Raw genomic sequence first — 13,646 nt, forward strand, 5'->3', positions numbered from 1 at the left:
TTGTGAAAATATTCACTAAATGAGGGAATAATATGTGTGAGGGTACCCCAGGAGAGTTCCAAATGTGTGTGGGTAGAATATATATCCCACGGGGGTAAAATTAAAAAAAGTTGAAAAAAATTTTTTTTTGGACTTAGTCATTTTTCCAGCGTTTATCAGACAATCAGACAGGGGAAATGTCATTGAGCGTTCCGATTTCGGTTCCAGAGCGATTCGCCCAATGAGTCCTTGATATTTAGTCGTTTTCAGCCAATTTTCTGGATTTTTGAAAATTTGACTTTTTTGTGAAAATATCCACTAAATGAGGGAATAATATGTGTGAGGGTACCCCAGTAGAGTTCCAAATGTGCGTGGGTAGAATATATATCCCACAGGGGTAAAATTGAAAAAAGTTGAAAAAAAATTTTTTTTTGGACTTAGTCATTTTTCTGGCATTTATCAGACTTTCAGATAGGGGAAATGTCAGTGAGCATACCAATTTCAGTTGCAGAGCGATTAGCCCAATGAGTCCTTGATATTTAATCATTTTCAGCCAATTTTCTGGATTTTTGAAATTTGACTTTTTTGTGAAAATATCCACTAAATGAGGGAATAATATGTGTGAGGGTACCCCAGGAGAGTTCCAAATGTGTGTGGGTAGAATATATATCCCACGGAGGTAAATTTGAAAAAAGTTGAAAACATTTTTTTTTTTGGACCTAATCATTTTTCCAGCGTTTATCAGACTTTCAGATAGGGCAAATGTCAATGAGCGTTCCGATTTCAGTTCCAGAGCGATTCGACCAATGAGTCCTTAATATTTAGTCGTTTTCACCCAATTTCCTGGATTTTTGAAAATTTCACTTTTTTGTGAAAATATCCACTAAATGAGGGAATAATATGTGTGAGGGTACCCCAGGAGAGTTCCAAATGTGTGTGGGTAGAATATATATCCCACGGGGGTAAAATTGAAAAAAGTTGAAAAAAAATTTTTTTTGGACTTAGTCATTTTTCCGGCGTTTATCAGACTTTCAGATAGGGGAAATGTCAGTGAGCGTTCCAATTTCAGTTCCAGAGCGATTCGCCCAATGAGTCCTTGATATTTAGTCGTTTTCTGCCAATATTTTGGATTTTTGAAAATTTCACTTTTTTGTGAAAATATCCACTAAATGAGGGAATAATATGTGTGATGGTACCCCAGGAGAGTTCCAAATGTGTGTGGGTAGAATATATATCCCACGGGGGTAAAATTGAAAAAAGTTGAAAAAAATTTTTTTTTGGACTTAGTCATTTTTCGGGCGTTTATCAGACTTTCAGATAGGGGAAATGTCAGTGAGCCTTCCGATTTCAGTTGCAGAGCGATTCGCCCAATGAGTCCTTAATATTTAGTCGTTTTCAACCAATTTTCTGGATTTTTGAAAATTTCACTTTTTTGTGAAAATATCCACTAAATGAGGGAATAATATGTGTGAGGGTACCCCAGGAGAGTTCCAAATGTGTGTGAGTAGAATATATATATATATCCCACGGGGGTAAATTTGAAAAAAGTTGAAAAAAATTTTTTTTTTAGACTTAGTCATTTTTCCAGCGTTTATCAGACTTTCAGATAGGGCAAATGTCCGTGAGCGTGCCGATTTCAGTTCCAGAGCGATTCGCCCAATGAGTCCTTGATATTTAGTCGTTTTCGCCAATATTTTGGATTTTTGAAAATTTCACTTTTTTGTGAAAATATCCACTAAATGAGGGAATAATATGTGTGAGGGTACCCCAGGAGAGTTCCATATGTGTGTGGGTAGAATATATATCCCACGGGGGTAAAAATTGAAAAAAGTTGCAAAATATTTTTCTTTGTTTTTAGTCATTTTTCCGGTGTTTATCAGACTTTCAGATAGGGGAAATGTCAGTGAGCATTCCGATTTCAGTTCCAGAGCGATTCGACCAATGAGTCCTTAATATTTAGTCGTTTTCACCCAATTTTCTGGATTTTTGAAAATTTGACTTTTTTGTGAAAATATCCACTAAATGAGGGAATAATATGTGTGAGGGTACCCCAGGAGAGTTCCAAATGTGTGTGGGTAGAATATATATCCCACGGAGGTAAATTTGAAAAAAGTTGAAAACATTTTTTTTTTTTGGACCTAGTCATTTTTCCAGCGTTTATCAGACTTTCAGATAGGGCAAATGTCAGTGATCGTTCCGATTTCAGTTCCAGAGCGATTCGACCAATGAGTCCTTAATATTAAGTCGTTTTCACCCAATTTTCTGGATTTTTGAAAATTTCACTTTTTTGTGAAAATATCCACTAAATGAGGGAATAATTTGTGTGAGGGTACCCCAGGAGAGTTCCAAATGTGTGTGGGTAGAATATATATCCCACGGGGGTAAAATTGAAAAAAGTTGAAAAAATTTTTTTTTTATGACTTAGTCATTTTTCTGGCGTTTATCAGACTTTCAGAGAGGGGAAATGTCAGTGAGCGTTCCGATTTCAGTTGCAGAGCGATTCGCCCAATGAGTCCTTAATATTTAGTAGTTTTCAGCCAATTTTCTAGATTTTTGAAAATTTCACTTTTTTGTGAAAATATCCACTAAATGAAGGAATAATATGTGTGAGGGTACCCCAGGAGAGTTCCAAATGTGTGTGGGTAGAATATATATCCCACCGGGGTAAAATTGAAAAAAGTTGAAAAAAAAATTTTTTTTGGACTTAGTCATTTTTCTGGCGTTTATCAGACTTTCAGAGAGGGGAAATGTCAGTGAGCGTTCCGATTTCAGTTGCAGAGCGATTCGCCCAATGAGTCCTTAATATTTAGTAGTTTTCAGCCAATTTTCTAGATTTTTGAAAATTTCACTTTTTTGTGAAAATATCCACTAAATGAAGGAATAATATGTGTGAGGGTACCCCAGGAGAGTTCCAAATGTGTGTGGGTAGAATATATATCCCACCGGGGTAAAATTGAAAAAAGTTGAAAAAAAAATTTTTTTTGGACTTAGTCATTTTTCCGGCGTTTATCAGACTTTCAGATAGGGGAAATGTCAGTGAGCATTCCAATTTCAGTTGCAGAGCGATTCGCCCAATGAGTCCTTGATATTTAATCATTTTCAGCCAATTTTCTGGATTTTTGAAAATTTGACTTTTTTGTGAAAATATCCACTAAATGAGGGAATAATATGTGTGAGGGTACCCCAGGAGAGTTCCAAATGTGTATGGGTAGAATATATATCCCACGGGGGTAAAATTGAAAAAAGTTGAAAAAAATTTTTTTTGGACTTAGTCATTTTTCCGGCATTTATCAGACTTTCAGATAGGGGAAATGTCAGTGAGCGTTCCGATTTCAGTTCCAGAGCGATTCGCCCAATGAGTCCTTGATATTTAGTCATTTTCTGCCAATATTTTGGATTTTTGAAAATTTCACTTTTTTGTGAAAATATCCACTAAATGAGGGAATAATTTGTGTGAGGGTACCCCAGGAGAGTTCCAAATGTGTGTGGGTAGAATATATATATCCCACGGGGGTAAATTTGAAAAAAGTTGAAAACATTTTTTTTTTTGGACCTAGTCATTTTTCCAGCGTTTATCAGACTTTCAGATAGGGCAAATGTCAGTGAGCATTCCGATTTCAGTTCCAGAGCGATTCGACCAATGAGTCCTTAATATTTAGTCGTTTTCACCCAATTTTCTGGATTTTTCAAAATTTCACTTTTTTGTGAAAATATCCACTAAATGAGGGAATAATTTGTGTGAGGGTACCCCAGGAGAGTTCCAAATGTGTGTGGGTAGAATATATATCCCACGGGGGTAAAATTGAAAAAAGTTGAAAAAATTTTTTTTTTGGACTTAGTCATTTTTCCGACGTTTATCAGACTTTCAGATAGGGGAAATGTCAGTGAGCATTCCAATTTCGGTTCCAGAGCGATTCGCCCAATGAGTCCTTGATAATTAGTCGTTTTCTGCCAATATTTTGGATTTTTGAAAATTTTACTTTTTTGTGAAAATATCCACTAAATGAGGGAATAATATGTGTGATGGTACCCCAGGAGAGTTCCAAATGTGTGTGGGTAGAATATATATCCCACGGGGGTAAAATTGAAAAAAGTTGAAAAAAATTTTTTTTTGGACTTAGTCATTTTTCCGGCGTTTATCAGACTTTCAGATAGGGGAAATGTCAGTGAGCGTTCCAATTTTAGTTGCAGAGCGATTCGCCCAATGAGTCCTTGATATTTAATCATTTTCAGCCAATTTTCTGGATTTTTGAAAATTTGACTTTTTTGTGAAAATATCCACTAAATGAGGGAATAATATGTGTGAGGGTACCCCAGGAGAGTTCCAAATGTGTGTGGGTAGAATATATATCCCACGGAGGTAAATTTGAAAAAAGTTGAAAACATTTTTTTTTTTGGACCTAGTCATTTTTCCAGCGTTTATCAGACTTTCAGATAGGGCAAATGTCAGTGAGCGTTCCGATTTCAGTTCCAGAGCGATTCGACCAATGAGTCCTTAATATTTAGTCGTTTTCACCCAATTTTCTGGATTTTTGAAAATTTCACTTTTTTGTGAAAATATCCACTAAATGAGGGAATAATTTGTGTGAGGGTACCCCAGGAGAGTTCCAAATGTGTGTGGGTAGAATATATATCCCACGGGGGTAAAATTGAAAAAAGTTGAAAAAACTTTTTTTATGACTTAGTCATTTTTCTGGCGTTTATCAGACTTTCAGATAGGGGAAATGTCAGTGAGCGTTCCGATTTCAGTTGCAGAGCGATTCGCCCAATGAGTCCTTAATATTTAGTAGTTTTCAGCCAATTTTCTAGATTTTTGAAAATTTCACTTTTTTGTGAAAATATCCACTAAATGAGGGAATAATATGTGTGAGGGTACCCCAGGAGAGTTCCAAATGTGTGTGGGTAGAATATATATCCCATGGGGGTAAAATTGAAAAAAGTTGAAAAAAATTTTTTTTTGGACTTAGTCATTTTTCCGGCGTTTATCAGACTTTCAGATAGGGGAAATGTCAGTGAGCGTTCCGATTTCGGTTCCAGAGCGATTCACCCAATGAGTCCTTGATATTTAGTCATTTTCTGCCAATATTTTGGATTTTTGAAAATTTCACTTTTTTGTGAAAATATCCACTAAATGAGGGAATAATATGTGTGATGGTACCCCAGGAGAGTTCCAAATGTGCGTGTGTAGAATATATATCCCACAGGGGTAAAATTGAAAAAAGTTGAAAAAAAAAATTTTTTTTGGACTTAGTCATTTTTCCGGCGTTTATCAGACTTTCAGATAGGGGAAATGTGAGTGAGCGTTCCAATTTCAGTTGCAGAGCGATTCGCCCAATGAGTCCTTGATATTTAATCATTTTCAGCCAATTTTCTGGATTTTTGAAAATTTGACTTTTTTGTGAAAATATCCACTAAATGAGGGAATAATATGTGTGAGGGTACCCCAGGAGAGTTCCAAATGTGTGTGGGTAGAATATATATAGCACGGGGGTAAATTTGAAAAAAGTTGAAAACATTTTTTTTTTTTGACCTAGTCATTTTTCCAGCGTTTATCAGACTTTCAGATAGGGCAAATGTCAGTGAGCGTTCCGATTTCAGTTCCAGAGCGATTCGACCAATGAGTCCTTAATATTTAGTCGTTTTCACCCAATTTTCTGGATTTTTGAAAATTTCACTTTTTTGTGAAAATATCCACTAAATGAGGGAATAATTTGTGTGAGGGTACCCCAGGAGAGTTCCAAATGTGTGTGGGTAGAATATATATCCCATGGGGGTAAAATTGAAAAAAGTTGAAAAAAATTTTTTTTTGGACTTAGTCATTTTTCCGGCGTTTATCAGACTTTCAGATAGGGGAAATGTCAGTGAGCGTTCCGATTTCGGTTCCAGAGCGATTCACCGAATGAGTCCTTGATATTTAGTCGTTTTCTGCCAATATTTTGGATTTTTGAAAATTTCACTTTTTTGTGAAAATATCCACTAAATGAGGGAATAATATGTGTGATGGTACCCCAGGAGAGTTCCAAATGTGTGTGGGTAGAATATATATCCCACGGGGGTAAATTTGAAAAAAGTTGAAAAAAATTTTTTTTTTAGACTTAGTCATTTTTCCAGCGTTTATCAGACTTTCAGATAGGGCAAATGTCAGTGAGCGTGCCGATTTCAGTTCCAGAGCGATTCGCCCAATGAGTCCTTGATATTTAGACGTTTTCGCCAATATTTTGGATTTTTGAAAATTTCACTTTTTTGTGAAAATATTCACTAAATGAGGGAATAATATGTGTGAGGGTACCCCAGGAGAGTTCCAAATGTGTGTGGGTAGAATATATATCCCACGGGGGTAAAATTGAAAAAAGTTGAAATTTTTTTTTTCTTGGACTAAGTCAATTTTCCGGTGTTTATCAGACTTTCATATAGGGGAAATGTCAGTGAGCATTCCGATTTCAGTTCCAGAGTGATTCGCCCAATGAGTCTTTAATATTTAGTCATTTTCAGCCAATTTTCTGGATTTTTGAAAATTTCACTTTTTTGTGAAAATATCCACTAAATGAGGGAATAATATGTGTGAGGGTACCCCAGGAGAGTTCCAAATGTGTGTGGGTAGAATATATATCCCATGGGGGTAAAAATTGAAAAAAGTTGCAAAATATTTTTTTTTGTTTTTAGTCATTTTTCCGGCGTTTATCAGACTTTCAGATAGGGGAAATGTCAGTGAGCATTCCGATTTCAGTTCCAGAGCGATTCGCCCAATGAGTTCTTGATTAGTGTTGAGCCACCCCCGTAGTGTTCGGGTTCGGTTCGTCGAACACCGGGATGTTCGAGGAACTGTTCGTAGAACTGTTCGTCGAACACCTTAGAACACCGTCGAACACCGTTAAAACCAATGGCAGGCAAACAAAAACACATAGGAACACATAGAAAACACCTTCAAAGGTGTCCAAAAGCTGACAAACTGCTCAGAAGACGCTTTCTTTAAAAAAGCCGGCCGGCAATTCAGCAGCGGCATACACCGGTACCCGACAATTTAGACATGAAGGAATAGAGCATCACACATAGATTAGATAGATAGAAACATGTCAGTCACATATATATGAAGTTCAGTGACAGTGTTGCTTACTGTACTTGTCATTTAGTGTAAAGGATTTATTAAAAAATATAATAGTGTTTTCGTGCACCGTCTCTTTAAAAAAGCCGGCCGGCAATTCAGCATCTGTACCCGACAATTTATAACAGACAGAATAGAGCTTCACACATAGATTAGATAGATAGAAACATGTCAGTCACATATATATGAAGTACTGTGACAGTGTTGGTTACTGTACTTGTCATTTAGTGTAAAGGATTTATTAAAAAAAATAATAGTGTTTTCATGCACCGTCTCTTTAAAAAAGCCGGCCGGCAATTCAGCATCTGTACCCGACAATTTATAACAGACAGAATAGAGCTTCACACATAGATTAGATAGATAGAACATGTCAGTCACATATATAATAAGTACAGTGACAGTGTTGGTTACTGTACTTGTCATTTAGTATTAAAATAAAGGATTTATTATTAAAAAAAATTGGCGTGGGGTTCCCCGTTATTTTAGTCTCTAGCGGAGGTTAAGCAGACAGCTGGGGCAGATGTTTGAAGCCTGGGAAGGGGGTAATACCCACGGAGCTTCCCAGGCTACTAATATCAGCCCCCAGCTGAATACCTAGCCTTTACTAGCTATTAAAATGGAGGACCCCCCCAAAAAAAATGACGTGGGGTCCCCCCTAATTTAATAGCTAGCAAAGGCTAGGCAGACAGCTGGGGGCTGATATTAATAGCCCAGGAAGGGAGCCATGAATATTGGCCCCCTCCCAGGCTAGAAACACCAGCCGTCAGCCGCCCCAGAAATGGCGCATCCATAGGATGCGCCAATTCTGGCACTTAGCCTCGCTCTTCCACGCTGCCCTGGTGCGGTGGCAGGGGGTTGGGGTTGATGTCAGCTTATAATGCCAGCTGACATCAAGCCCAGGTTAGTAATGGAGAGGCGTCTATAAGACACCCCCATTACTAACCCCATAGTCAAAGTTAAAAGAAAACACAAACACCCAGAATAAAGTCCTTTAATTGAAATAAAGACACATTCCTTTATTGTTCTAAATTAAACCATACTTACCGTCACGCCCATTCCAGCTGAAGCCAACGATCTCCTGCAATAAAAGAAAAATAATAAAGCAACCTCATCCTTACCTTTCCATGGTTCCCAGGACAGCTTCAGCTCTGCTACATCGAGATGACAGGCTGGACCGCAGCAGAACGCTGCCATCCAGCCTGTCATCCCGCAGACACTGATAAGCGCAGGCATGCTTGCACTCCTCAGTGTCTGACTGTGACGGCATCCAGATGAGCCGACAATGAACTCGGCTCACCTCATGTACGTCACTGACAGCGTGGGAAAATTCTCCTGCACTCAGCGCTTCAGCGTGAGAATTCTTCCACGCTGTCAGTGACGTGTATGAGGTGAGCCGAGTTCAGCCTGTTATCTCGATGTAGCAGAGCTGAAGCTGTCGTGGGAACCATGGAAAGGTAAGGATGAGGTTGCTTTATTATTTTACTTTTATTGCAGGAGATCATTGGCTTCAGCTGGAATGGGCGTGATGGTAAGTATGGTTTAATTTAGAACAATAAAGAATTGTGTGTTTATTTCAATTAAAGGACTTTTTTCTGGGTGTTTGTGTTTTTTTAAAATACTTTACTAGAAATTCATGGTGGTCATGTCTAATATTGGCGTGACCCCATGAATTTCGGGCTTAGGGCCAGCTGATAATGCCAAGCTGGCCTTAACCCCTTTATTACCCAGTGAGCCACCGCACCAGGGCCCTGGATGAGTTGGGTACAGCGCCAGAAGATGGCGCTTCTATGAACGCGCCATTTTCCGGGGCGGCTGCGGACTGCAATTTGCAGCGGGTGGGGCCCAGAAAGCTTGGGCCTCCCTGCGCTGCAGATTCCAGCCCCCAGCTGCCTAGTTGTACCTGGCTGGACACAAAAATAGGGCGAAGCCCCACGTATTTTTTTTTTAAATTCATGAAATTCATGGAATAATTAAGAAAAAAAGGGCTTCCCTATATTGTTGTGTCCGGCTAGGTACAAATAGGCAGCTGGTGGTTGGGAGCAGCCCATTCCTGCCTGCTGTACCTGACTGGACACAAATATAGGGCGAAGCCCCACATCAATTTTTTTTTCATTATTTCATGAATTTCCTGAAATAATTTAAAAAAAATTGATGTGGGGCTTCGCCCTATATTTGTGTCCAGTCAGGTACAGCAGGCAGGAACGGGCTGCCCCCAACCACCAGCTGCCTATTTGTACCTGGCCAGACACAACAATATAGGGAAGCCCTTTTTTAAAAAAATTATTTCATGAAATAATTAAAAAAAAATTGACGTGGGGCTTCGCACTGTATTTGTGTCCAGCCAGGTACAGCAGGCAGGGACGGGCTGCCCCCAACCACCAGCTGCCTATTTGTACCTGGTTGGACACAACAATATAGGGAAGCCCTTTTTTTCTTAATTATTCCATGAATTTCATGAAATAATTTAAAAAAAAAATGCGTGGGGCTTCGCCATATTTTTGTGCCCAGCCAGATACAACTAGGCAGCTGGGGGCTGGAATCAGCAGCGCAGGGAGGCCCAAGCTTTCTGGGCCCCACCCGCTGCAAATTGCAGTCCGCAGCCGCCCCAGAAAATGGCGCGTTCATAGAAGCGCCATCTTCTGGCGCTGTACCCAACTCATCCAGGGCCCTGGTGCGGTGGCTCACTGGGTAATAAAGGGGTTAAGGCCAGCTTGGCATTATCAGCTGGCCCTAAGCCCGAAATTCATGGGGTCACGCCAATATTAGACATGACCACCGTGAATTTCTAGTAAAGTATTTAAAAAAACACAACACCCAGAATAAAGTCCTTTAATTGAAATAAACACACAATTCTTTATTGTTCTAAATTAAACCATACTTACCATCACGCCCATTCCAGCTGAAGCCAATGTCTTCTGCAATAAAAGTAAAATAATTAAGCAACCTCATCCTTACCTTTCCATGGTTCCCACGACAGCTTCAGCTCTGCTACATCGAGATGACAGGCTGGACCGCAGCAGAACGCTGCCATCCAGCCTGTCATCCCGCGGACACTCAGAAGCGCAGGCATGCTTGCGCTCCTCAGTGTCTCGCTGTGACGGCATAAAGATGAGACGAGTTCATGTTCAATGAACTCGGCTCACCTCATGCACGTCACTGACAGCGTGGGAAAATTCTCCTGCACTCAGCGCTACAGCGTGAGAATTCTCCCACGCTGTCAGTGACGTGCATGAGGTGAGCTCATTCATGTTCAATGAACTCAGCTGACCTCATGCACGTCACTGACAGCGTGGGAGAATTCTCACGCTGAAGTGCTGAGTGCAGGAGAATTCTCCCACGCTGTCAGTGACGTGCATGAGGTGCGCCGAGTTCATTGGACATGAACTCGTCTCATCTTTATGCCGTCACAGCCAGACACTGCAGAGCACAAGCATGCCTGCGCTTCTCAGTGTCTGCGGGATGACAGGCTGGATGGCAGCGTTCTGCTGCGGTCCAGCCTGTTATCTCGATGTAGCAGAGCTGAAGCTGTCGTGGGAACCATGGAAAGGTAAGGATGAGGTTGCTTTATTATTTTTCTTTTATTGCAGGAGATCGTTGGCTTCAGCTGGAATGGGCGTGACTGTAAGTATGGTTTAATTTAGAACAATAAAGAATTGTGTCTTTATTTCAATTAAAGGACTTTATTCTGGGTGTTTGTGTTTTCTTTTAACTTTGACTATGGGGTTAGTAATGGGGGTGTCTTATAGACGCCTCTCCATTACTAACCTGGGCTTGATGTCAGCTGGCATTATAAGGTGACATCAACCCCAACCCTATTACCCCCTGCCACCGCACCAGGGCAGCGTGGAAGAGCGAGGCTAAGTGCCAGAATTGGCGCATCCTATGGATGCGCCATTTCTGGGGCGGCTGACGGCTGGTGTTTCTAGCCTGGGAGGGGGCCAATATTCATGGCTCCCTTCCTGGGCTATTAATATCAGCCCCCAGCTGTCTGCCTAGCCTTTGCTAGCTATTAAATTAGGGGGGACCCCACGTCATTTTTTGGGGGGGGTCCTCCATTTTAATAGCTAGTAAAGGCTAGGTATTCAGCTGGGGGCTGATATTAGTAGCCTGGGAAGCTCCGTGGGTATTACCCCCTTCCCAGGCTTCAAACATCTGCCCCAGCTGTCTGCTTAACCTCCGCTAGAGACTAAAATTACGGGGAACCCCACGCCAATTTTTTTTAATAATAAATCCTTTATTTTAATACTAAATGACAAGTACAGTAACCAACACTGTCACTGTACTTATTATATATGTGACTGACATGTTTCTATCTATCTAATCTATGTGTCAAGCTCTATTCTGTCTGTTATAAATTGTCGGGTACAGATGCTGAATTGCCGGCCGGCTTTTTTAAAGAGACAGTGCATGAAAACACTATTATTTTTTTTTAATAAATCCTTTGCAGTAAATGACAAGTACAGTAAGCAACACTGTCACAGTACTTCATATATATGTGACTGACATGTTTCTATCTACCTAATCTATGTGTGATTCTCTATTCTTTCTGTTATAAATTGTCGGGTACAGATGCTGAATTGCCGGCCGGCTTTTTTAAAGAGATGGTGCATGAAAACACTATTATTTTTTTTAATAAATCCTTTGCAGTAAATGACAAGTACAGTAAGCAACACTGTCACAGTACTTCATATATATGTGACTGACATGTTTCTATCTATCTAATCTATGTGTGAAGCTCTATTCTGTCTGTTATAAATTGTCGGGTACCGCTGCTGAATTGCCGGCCGGCTTTTTTAAAGAGACGGTGCACGAAAACACTATTATATTTTTTAATAAATCCTTTACACTAAATGACAAGTACAGTAAGCAACACTGTCACTGTACTTCGTATATATGTGGCTGACATGTTTCTATCTATCTAATCTATGTGTGATTCTCTATTCCTTCTATTCTAAATTGTCGGGTACAGATGCTGAATTGCCGGCCGGCTTTTTTAAAGAGACGGTGCATGAAAACACTATTATTTTTTTTGATAAATCCTTTACACTAAATGACAAGTACAGTAAGCAACACTGTCACTGTACTTCTTATATGTGTGACTGACATGTTTCTATCTATATAATCTATGTGTGAAGCTCTATTCTTTCGGTTCTAAATTGTCGGGTACCGGTGTATGCCGCTGCTGAATTGCCGGCTTTTCATGTTTCACTGTGAGCACTGTTCCCATCGATTTGGGCAATCACTGTAATGCCACAACCACCATGGCTGTGGCATTACAGTGAGTGGCAGACAATCCCTGCATGATTGGTGCTCTAAATAGCGCCAGACATGCAGGACATGCTTTTGGTGCACGAACAGTTATCGAACATAAGCTCGAAGACCCGAATTTTTTGCAAATCGTTCGGGTTCGTCGAACAACTCGAACACCACCCAAAACAGCTCGAATTTGAGATTGGCGAACAGTTCTAGTCGAACACCGCTCATCTCTATTCTTGATATTTAGCCGTTTTCTGCCAATTTTCTGGATTTTTGAAAATATCACTTTTTTTGTGAAAATATCCACTAAATGAGGGAATAATTTGTGTGAGGGTACCCCAGGAGAGTTCCAAATGTGTGTGGGTAGAATATATATCCCACGGTGGTAAGATTGAAAAAAGTTGAAAAAATTTTTTTTTTGGACTTAGTCATTTTTCCGGCGTTTATCAGACTTTCAGATAGGGGAAATATCAGTGAGCGTTCTGATTTCAGTTCCAGAGCGATTCGCCCAATGAGTCCTTGATATTTAGTCGTTTTCAGCCAATATTTTGGATTTTTGAAAATTTCACTTTTTTGTGAAAATATCCACTAAATGAGGGAATAATATGTGTGAGGGTACCCCAGGAGAGTTCCAAATGTGTGTGGGTAGAATATATATCCCACGGGGGTAAAATTGAAAAAAGTTGCAAAAATTTTTTTTTGGACTTAGTCATTTTTCCGGCGTTTATCAGACTTTCAGACAGGGGAAATGTCAGTGAGCGTTCCGATTTCAGTTGCAGAGCGATTCGCCCAATGAGTCCTTGATATTTAGTCGTTTTCAGCCAATTTTCTGGATTTTTGAAAATTTCACGTTTTTGTGAAAATATCCATTAAATGAGGGAATAATATGTGTGAGGGTACCCCAGGAAAGTTCCAAATGTGTGTGTGTAAAATATATATCCCACGGGGGTAAATTTGAAAAAAGTTTAAAAAATTTTTTTTTTTGGACTTAGTCATTTTTCCGGCGTTTATCAGACTTTCAGATAGGGCAAATGTCAGTGAGCGTTCTGATTTCAGTTCCAGAGCGATTCTCCCAATGAGTCCTTGATATTTAGTCGTTTTCAGCCAATATTTTGGATTTTTGAAAATTTCACTTTTTTGTGAAAATATCCACTAAATGAGGGAATAATATGTGTGAGGGTACCCCAGGAGCGTTCCAAATGTGTGTGGGTAGAATATATATCCCACGGGGGGTAAAATTGAAAAAAGTTGAAAAAAATTTTTTTTTTAGACTTAGTCATTTTTCTGGCGTTTATCAGACTTTCAGATA

Source organism: Phyllobates terribilis, unplaced genomic scaffold (genome assembly GCF_046119375.1).
Source record: "Phyllobates terribilis strain yellow unplaced genomic scaffold, ASM4611937v1 Scaffold_13__5_contigs__length_258822181, whole genome shotgun sequence".
In the NCBI taxonomy this organism is placed as follows: domain Eukaryota; kingdom Metazoa; phylum Chordata; class Amphibia; order Anura; family Dendrobatidae; genus Phyllobates; species Phyllobates terribilis.